The sequence below is a fragment of the Hyla sarda genome, chromosome 9 (assembly GCF_029499605.1).
Source record: "Hyla sarda isolate aHylSar1 chromosome 9, aHylSar1.hap1, whole genome shotgun sequence".
Taxonomy (NCBI): Eukaryota; Metazoa; Chordata; class Amphibia; order Anura; family Hylidae; genus Hyla; species Hyla sarda.
The window spans coordinates 181655124-181663653 of record NC_079197.1 but is presented as its reverse complement, the minus strand read 5'-3'; positions in this window follow the sequence as shown (position 1 = coordinate 181663653).

The window sequence follows — 8530 nt, the reverse complement described above, 5'->3', positions numbered from 1 at the left end:
GTTCTGGTTTTGTGTTTCCTGTTCGGTCATTGCCACCGGGCATGATTAGTAATGTACTATGTGTGTGCATATGTTGTGTCTTGTATCTTCTGTCTCTTTTCTCTTTTTCACGCTTTTTGTCTTCCTTCTTGTCTCCTCTCTTCTCTCATTCTTCTCTCCGCCCATCCTCTTAAGCACCTCCTGTTGAACAGTCATTTGTTTGATTTAAACCCACTATGAAGTTAGTTTCATGGAATGTGAAGGGACTGAAGTCCCCAGATAAATGCTGCATGATCTTGCGGCACCTCAAGAAACTTGATGCGGATATTGCACTGTTGCAGGAGACGCATCTAGCGGAACAAGACTTCCCTCATATGCGACAGTTGTGGGTGGGTGAAGTTTTGGGATCTGCTGCGGAAGGGGGTAGGGCAGGTGTAATGATTCTATTGCAAAGACGTCTCCAACACACTATTATCTCACAAGAAAATGGCTCACAGGGCCATTATTGTAAGGTAGTACTTGAAACGTCCACTGGCAAAATGACTATTTATAATATTTATGGTCCTAATACTACTAATAAGCCTTTCTTTTCTTCCCTTGAATCCAAAGACAATTCTCCTAATCTCATTGTCGGCGGAGATTTGAACACGGTGGCTAGGATGGAGGAGGATAGAAAGAGGACCCACAGCCTGCATCCTGGAACAAGGGAGGAATCTGTTCTATGTGATTTGCTCACATCCACATCTTTAACGGATGTATGGAGGTACTTTAACCCTATGGGCAGAGAATTCACACACTATTCGCATGCACTATCAGCCTGGTCGCGTATAGACTATTTTTTGGTGTCCCAGGGGCTAATGCAAAGGGTGGAGTCCATTGATATAGGAGATATAGTAATATCAGACCATGCCCCTGTGTGTATGTCAATTTTGGCTATCACACCCAAGGGCACAGACATATTGTGGCGCTTTCCTGGGTATCTAGTAGCAGATATGGACTTCAAGGATAGACTTAAGGGGTGGTGGATGGAATATGCAGCTGCAAACGCGGAGTCATTATCTAGACCTTCCTTATACTGGGATACTGCTAAAGCGGTCATCAGGGGTCAAATTATAGCATATGTAGCGGCCAAAAAAGAGAAATGTAGACTCACATATTCTCTACACTCAGATAAGCTGAGGACAGCATATACGACTTTTGTGGACTTCCCGAAAATAGCAAATAAAGAGGCCTGGGTGGTGGCCAAACAGTCTTTTGAGGCCAGTATGGAAGCCTGGGATATATTGCACAGGGATCAGAAATCGGTAGACTTGTTCAAAATTGGGAACAAAGCGGGCAAATTGCTAGCGAGATTAGCGCGACCGCATAGAAGGGGCGAGTTTATTAAGGCTCTTGTTGATAGAGAGGGGGGGGGAACATGACCATCCTAAACCCATTAATATGGTTCTCCAACGCTTCTATTCTGATCTATATGCGAAAGACCAAACAGATGATGAGGGAGGTCTTAGATTCCTGAGAGGACTGACACTGCCTAGTTTGTCTTCAGAGGAGAATGACTTGCTTAACTTCCCCATTACACGGGAGGAGGTGATGAACTGCATTAAGGGCCTTAAAACTGGCAAAGCTCCGGGACCCGATGGGTTTGGGAGCGAGTTTTACAAACTGATGGCTGAGGACACCTCTCAACCATTAGTGGAAGTATTTAACGCCATACTAAGAGGGGAACCTATTTTACCTTCCAGCAACACAGCACACATTAAGGTTCTCTATAAAGCAGGCAAGCCCCCAGAGAGTCCGGGGTCTTATCGACCTATATCATTAATAAACCAAGACCTCAAGTTGATGGCAAAGATAATGGCTGACCGACTAGCTTTGTTTTTGCCCTCCCTTCTGGGTCAGCACCAGACTGGATTTGTCAAAGGCAGGTCTGGGGTAGCTTATATAAGATCAGTTTTGGCCGCACTAGAGGTTACCAATAGGAGGGGGTACTGTTCTGACCCCTCTAGGCTGTTGGCTGTCGACGCAGGAGCGTTCAAAAAGCGTTCAACAACGTCAGCTGGACGTGGTTGGACAGTGTACTGGATAAATTTGGGGTGATGGGACCTTTTAGGACCTTCCTGTCCTCTCTATATGCAGAACCGAAGGCTCGGATATACACTCCTGGGTTTATATCAGATAATATTCTGCTACAAAACGGAACCAGACAGGAGTGTCCCCTTTCACCCCTACTTTTTGACTTAGCGCTTGAGCCATTAGCGGTGTATTTAAAAAGATCCCCGGTATATACAGGTATTAATGTAGGAAATCGAGAGGTAAAATTGTCATGCTTTGCAGATGACATCCTCTTATTTATGGGTTCCCCTAACTCGCTATTACCTGCGGTGTTGGAGGTCCTCACGCAGTTTGGTAGTTACTCAGGTTACCGGGTTAACATATCCAAGTGTCAACTGCTCTACCTGGATATGGGTAATCACAAAACTTCTGAAGAACTGGGCGTGGAGGTAGTATCAAAATTTATCACGTATTTAGGTATCAAAAGAGGTAGCCACTCAGCATCCCTATATAGTCTGAATTATGTTCCTCTCTTCAAACGTATAGAACAGGAATTGACTAGATGACAGTCTCTGCCGTTATCGTTACTGGGTAGAGCCCACTTGTTGAAAATGCTGAGTTTTGGTAGACTACTGCATCCCCTGCAGATGATTCCTTTACTCCTTCAGCATATAGACGTTAATAGACTCCAATCAGCCTTCACCACCTTCCTCTGGAAGGGCAGACGACCCCGAATAGCCTATAGAAAGTTGTGCCTACCGGTCCTGGAGGGGGGGGATTCAGCTACCAGATCTGTGCTTATATTATTTGGCTGCGCTGTTTAGACATGCCCGAGATTGGCTGTTAGCAGTGGCGTTGCTAGGGTTGGTGTCACCCGGTGCGGTAGAAAATGGTGTCACCCCCATACCTCCCCCCTCCCCCCAGTAAGTTTTTAGCCTGTTGTGACAGACACCACTGTTGTAGCGCATTGTGAGAAATTCCAGTATAATAATCAGATATACCAGTTGCCACAGAATAGGAAAGTGTTAAAGAAGTTTTCACCATTTAAATATACAGCTCCCAGAATTACTTAACCCCTTAACGACGCAGGACGTATATTTACGTCCTGCGCCGGCTCCCGCGATATGAAGCGGGATCGCGCCGCGATCCCGCATCATATCGCGTGGGTCCCGGCGCTAATCAACGGCCGGGACCCGCGGCTAATACCACACATCGCCGATCGCGGCGATGTGCGGTATTAACCCTTTAGAAGCGGCGGTCAAAGCTGACCGCCGCTTCTAAAGTGAAAGTGAAAGTGACCCGGCTGCTCAGTCGGGCTGTTCGGGACCGCCGCGGTGAAATCGCGGCGTCCCGAACAGCTGATCGGACACCGGGAGGGCTCTTACCTGCCTCCCCGGTGTCCGATCGACGAATGACTGCTCCGTGCCTGAGATCCAGGCAGGAGCAGTCAAGCGCCGATAATGCTGATCACAGGCGTGTTAATGCACGCCAGTGATCAGCATTAGAGATCAGTGTGTGCAGTGTTATAGGTCCCTATGGGACCTATAACAATGCAAAAAAAAGTAAAAAAAAAGTGTTAATAAAGTTCATTTAACCCCTTCCCTAATAAAAGTTTGAATCACCCCCCTTTTCCCATAAAAAAAATAAAACAGTGTAAAAAAAAAAAAAAAATAAACATATGTGGTATCGCCGCGTGTGTAAATGTCCGAACTATAAAAATATATCATTAATTAAGCCGTACGGTCAATGGCGTACGCGCAAAAAAATTCCAAAGTCCAAAAAAGCGTATTTTGGTCACTTTTTATATCATTAAAAAATGAATAAAAAGTGATCAAAAAGTTCGATCAAAACAAAAATCATACCGATAAAAACTTCAGATCACGGCGCAAAAAATGAGTCCTCATAATACCCCATACATGGAAAAATAAAAAAGTTATAGGGGTCAGAAGATGACATTTTTAAACGTATAAATTTTCCTGCATGTAGTTAGGATTTTTTCCAGAAGTGCGACAAAATCAAACCTATATAAGTAGGGTATCATTTTAACCGTATGGACCTACAGAATAATGATAAGGTCTAATTTTTACCGAAATATGCACTGCGTAGAAACGAAAGCCCCCAAAAGTTACAAAATGGCGTTTTTTTTTCGATTTTGCCGCACAATGATTTTTTTTTCCGTTTCGCCGTGCATTTTTGGGTAAAATGACTAATGTCACTGCAAAGTAGAATTGGCGACGCAAAAAATAAGCCATAATATGGATTTTTAGGTGGAAAATTGAAAGGGTTATGATTTTTAAAAGGTAAGGAGGAAAAAACGAAAGTGCAAAAACGGAAAAACCCTGAGTCCTTAAGGGGTTAAAGGGGTACTCCACTGGAAAACATTTACTTTTATATCAACTGGTGCCAGAAAGTTAAACAGATTTTTAAATTACTTCTATTTAAAATCTTAATACTTACAGTACTTATAAGCTGGTGTATGCTCCACAGGAAGTTGTGTAGTTCTTTCCAATCTGACCACAGTGCTATTTGCTGACACCTCTGTCCATGTCAGGAACTGTCCAGAGCAGGATAGGTTTGCTATGGGGATTTGCTCCTACTATGGACAGTTCTTGACATGGACAGAGGTGTCAGCACAGAGCACTATGGTCAGACAGAAAAGAAATTAAAAAAGAAAATAACTTCCTGTGAATCGCTTATACAGCAGCTAATAAGTACTGGAAGGATTAAGATTTTTAAATAGAAGTAATTTACAAATCTGTTTAACTTTGTAGCACCAGTTGATTAAAAAAAAATGTTTTCCAGTAGAGTACCCCTTTGAGCAGTGGTGAGGTTATGCTGGGAGTTGTAGTTTCCCTCACCATAACTGTAGAACTGACAAGCGACTACAGCTCTGATAGGACACAGAGAGGAGAATGTACAATGATATCAGTGACTACAGGTGACGTCTTCTCTATAGTGAGGATAATACACAATGATATCAGTGACTACAGGTGACGTCTTCTCTATAGTGAGGAGAATACACAATGATATCAGTGACGTCTTCTCTATAGTCTTCCCTTATCTAATTCAGATGGTACATACCGCCTGGTCCAGCTAAAACTTCTGTCTGCAGAATGTGACGCCCAGACGTCTCCTCACTATGTCAGCGCATTCTCATCCTCTATATAAAAACAAGTATTATTATAAACCTGCCAGACACTGTATCCTCTAAATATAATACTACTATACACTATACTCTTTGATTATAAACCTTCCATACACCGTACCCACTGAATATAATAATACCACACACTGTACATTCTGAATATAATACCATCACATACTGTACCCTCTGAATATAATACTATCACATACTGTACCCCTGAATATAATACTATCACATACTGTACCCTCTGAATATAATACCAACACATACCATACACTCTGAATATATTACTACCACCCACTGCGCCCTCTGAATATAATACTTAGAGATGAGCAAACTACAGTAAATTCAACTTGTCACAAACTTCTCGGCTCGGCAGTTGATGGCTTTTCCTGCATAAATTAGTTCAGCTTTCAGGTGCTCCCGTGGGCTGGAAAAGGTGGATATTGTCCTAGGAGAATCTTTCCTATGAATGTATCCACCTTTTCCAGCCCACCGGAGCACCTGAAGGCTGAACTAATTTACGCAGGATAAGTCATCAACTGCTGAGCCGAGAAGTTTGTGACCAATCGAATTTACTGTAAGTTCGCTCATCTCTAATAATACTACCACAAACTGCGCCCTCTGAATATAATAGTACCACCCACTGTGCCCTCTGAATATAATACTTCCACAAACTGCGCCCTCTGAATATAACGTTGCCATACAGTGCACCCTCTGAATATAATACCACAACCGCAGTAACACCCCTCAACATCCGTTAGCTGATGCTATTACCATGGGAGGGGGGTATTGGTGGTGTTGCTAGTGGATGATCGGGGTGCTACTACTGGGGGGGGGGGGTGTTGCTGAAGGATGATGAGGGTGCTACTGGCCATCCCCCCTGGCAGTATTACCCCCATCATCCATCGGCAGGATCATCCTCCTGGCAGGAGTACCGCCATCATCCACCATCAGGATCTGCTGATGGAGGTGCTGCTGCTGGGGGGGGGGGGGTAGTTGCTGGCGGATGATGAGGGTGCTACTGCCAGGGGGGGAGCATTAGGTAGGCAGCAGTTCCCCCACATTAGGTAGGTAGCAGTTTCCCCACATTAGGTAGCATCTTTTCCCCACATTAGGCAGCATAGATTCACCACATTTGGTACCAGTTTCCCCACATTAGGTAGGTACCAGTTACCCCACATTAGGTAGCAATTTCCCCACATTAGGTAGCACAGATTCCCCACATTAGGTAGCAGTTTCCCCACATTCGGTAGCACAGATTCCCCACATTAGGTAGCATAGACTCCGCACATTAGGTAGCATAGACTCCGCACATTAGGTAGCATAGACTCCCCACATTAGGTAGCATAGACTCCCCACATTAGGTAGCATAGACTCCCCACATTAGGTAGCATAGACTCCCCACATTAGGCCGCAGGTTCCCTTGCAGGTTCCCCACAATGCGTCAAAGTCTCCCCCCACACACACACACACACACACACACACGCACACACACACAAAAAAAACCCACATACAACACAGAGACACACACACACAAACACACAGTCAGAGAGACACACACTCACAGACAGACACACAGAGTCACTGTCACGATGCCGGCTGGCAGGTAGTGGATCCTCTGTGCCAGAGAGGGATTGGCGTGGACCGTGCTAGTGGACCGGTTCTAAGCCACTACTGGTTTTCACCAGAGCCCGCCGCAAAGCGGGATGGTCTTGCTGCGGCGGTAGTGACCAGGTCGTATCCACTAGCAACGGCTCACCTCTCTGGCTGCTGAAGATAGGCGCGGTACAAGGGAGTAGGCAAAAGCAAGGTCGGACGTAGCAGAAGGTCGGGGCAGGCAGCAAGGATCGTAGTCAGGGGCAACGGCAGAAGGTCTGGAAACACAGGCAAGGAACACACAAGGAACGCTTTCACTGGCACTAAGGCAACAAGATCCGGCAAGGGAGTGCAGGGGAAGTGAGGTGATATAGGGAAGTGCACAGGTGAACACACTAATGGGAACCACTGCGCCAATCAGCGGCGCAGTGGCCCTTTAAATCGCAGAGACCCGGCGCGCGCGCGCCCTAGGGAGCGGGGCCGCGCGCGCCGGGACAGAACAGACGGAGAGCGAGTCAGGTAGGGGAGCCGGGGTGCGCATCGCGAGCGGGCGCTACCCGCATCGCGAATCGCATCCCGGCTGGCAGCGGAATCGCAGCGCCCCGGGTCAGAGGACGTGACCGGAGCGCTGCCGCGGGGAGAGTGAAGCGAGCGCTCCGGGGAGGAGCGGGGACCCGGAGCGCTCGGCGTAACAGTACCCCCCCCCTTGGGTCTCCCCCTCTTCTTAGAGCCTGAGAACCTGAGGAGCAGACTTTTGTCTAGGATGTTGTCCTCAGGTTCCCAGGATCTCTCTTCAGGACCACAACCCTCCCAGTCCACTAAAAAAAAATTTTTCCCTCTGACCTTTTTGGCAGCTAAAATTTCTTTGACCGAGAAGATGTCCGAGGAGCCGGAAACAGGAGTGGGAGGAACAGATTTGGGAGAAAAACGGTTGAGGATGAGTGGTTTGAGAAGAGAGACGTGAAAGGCATTAGGGATACGAAGAGAGGGAGGAAGAAGAAGTTTATAAGAGACAGGATTAATTTGACACAAAATTTTGAAAGGACCAAGATAGCGTGGTCCCAACTTGTAGCTAGGGACACGGAAGCGGACATATTTAGCGGAGAGCCATACCTTGTCTCCAGGGGAAAAAACGGGGGGGGCTCTTCTTTTCTTATCCGCGAACTTCTTCATGCGTGATGAAGCCTGTAAGAGAGATTTTTGGGTCTCTCTCCATATGATGGAAAGGTCACGAGAAATTTCATCCACAGCGGGCAGACCAGAGGGCAAGGGAGTAGGGAGGGGGGGAAGAGGGTGACGGCCGTACACCACGAAAAATGGGGATTTGGAGGAAGACTCAGAGACCCTGAAGTTATACGAGAATTCGGCCCATGGGAGGAGATCTGCCCAGTCATCCTGGCGGGAGGAAACAAAATGTCGCAAATAATCACCCAAGATCTGGTTAATCCTTTCTACTTGTCCATTGGACTGGGGATGATATGCAGAAGAAAAATTTAATTTAATCTTGAGTTGTTTACAGAGAGCCCTCCAGAATTTAGACACGAATTGGACGCCTCTATCCGAGACAATCTGCGTAGGCAACCCGTGAAGACGAAAAATGTGTACAAAAAATTGTTTAGCCAACTGAGGCGCAGAAGGAAGACCAGGGAGAGGGATGAAATGTGCCATTTTGGAGAATCGATCAACGACCACCCAAATAACAGTGTTGCCACGGGAAGGGGGTAAATCAGTAATAAAATCCATACCAATCAGAGA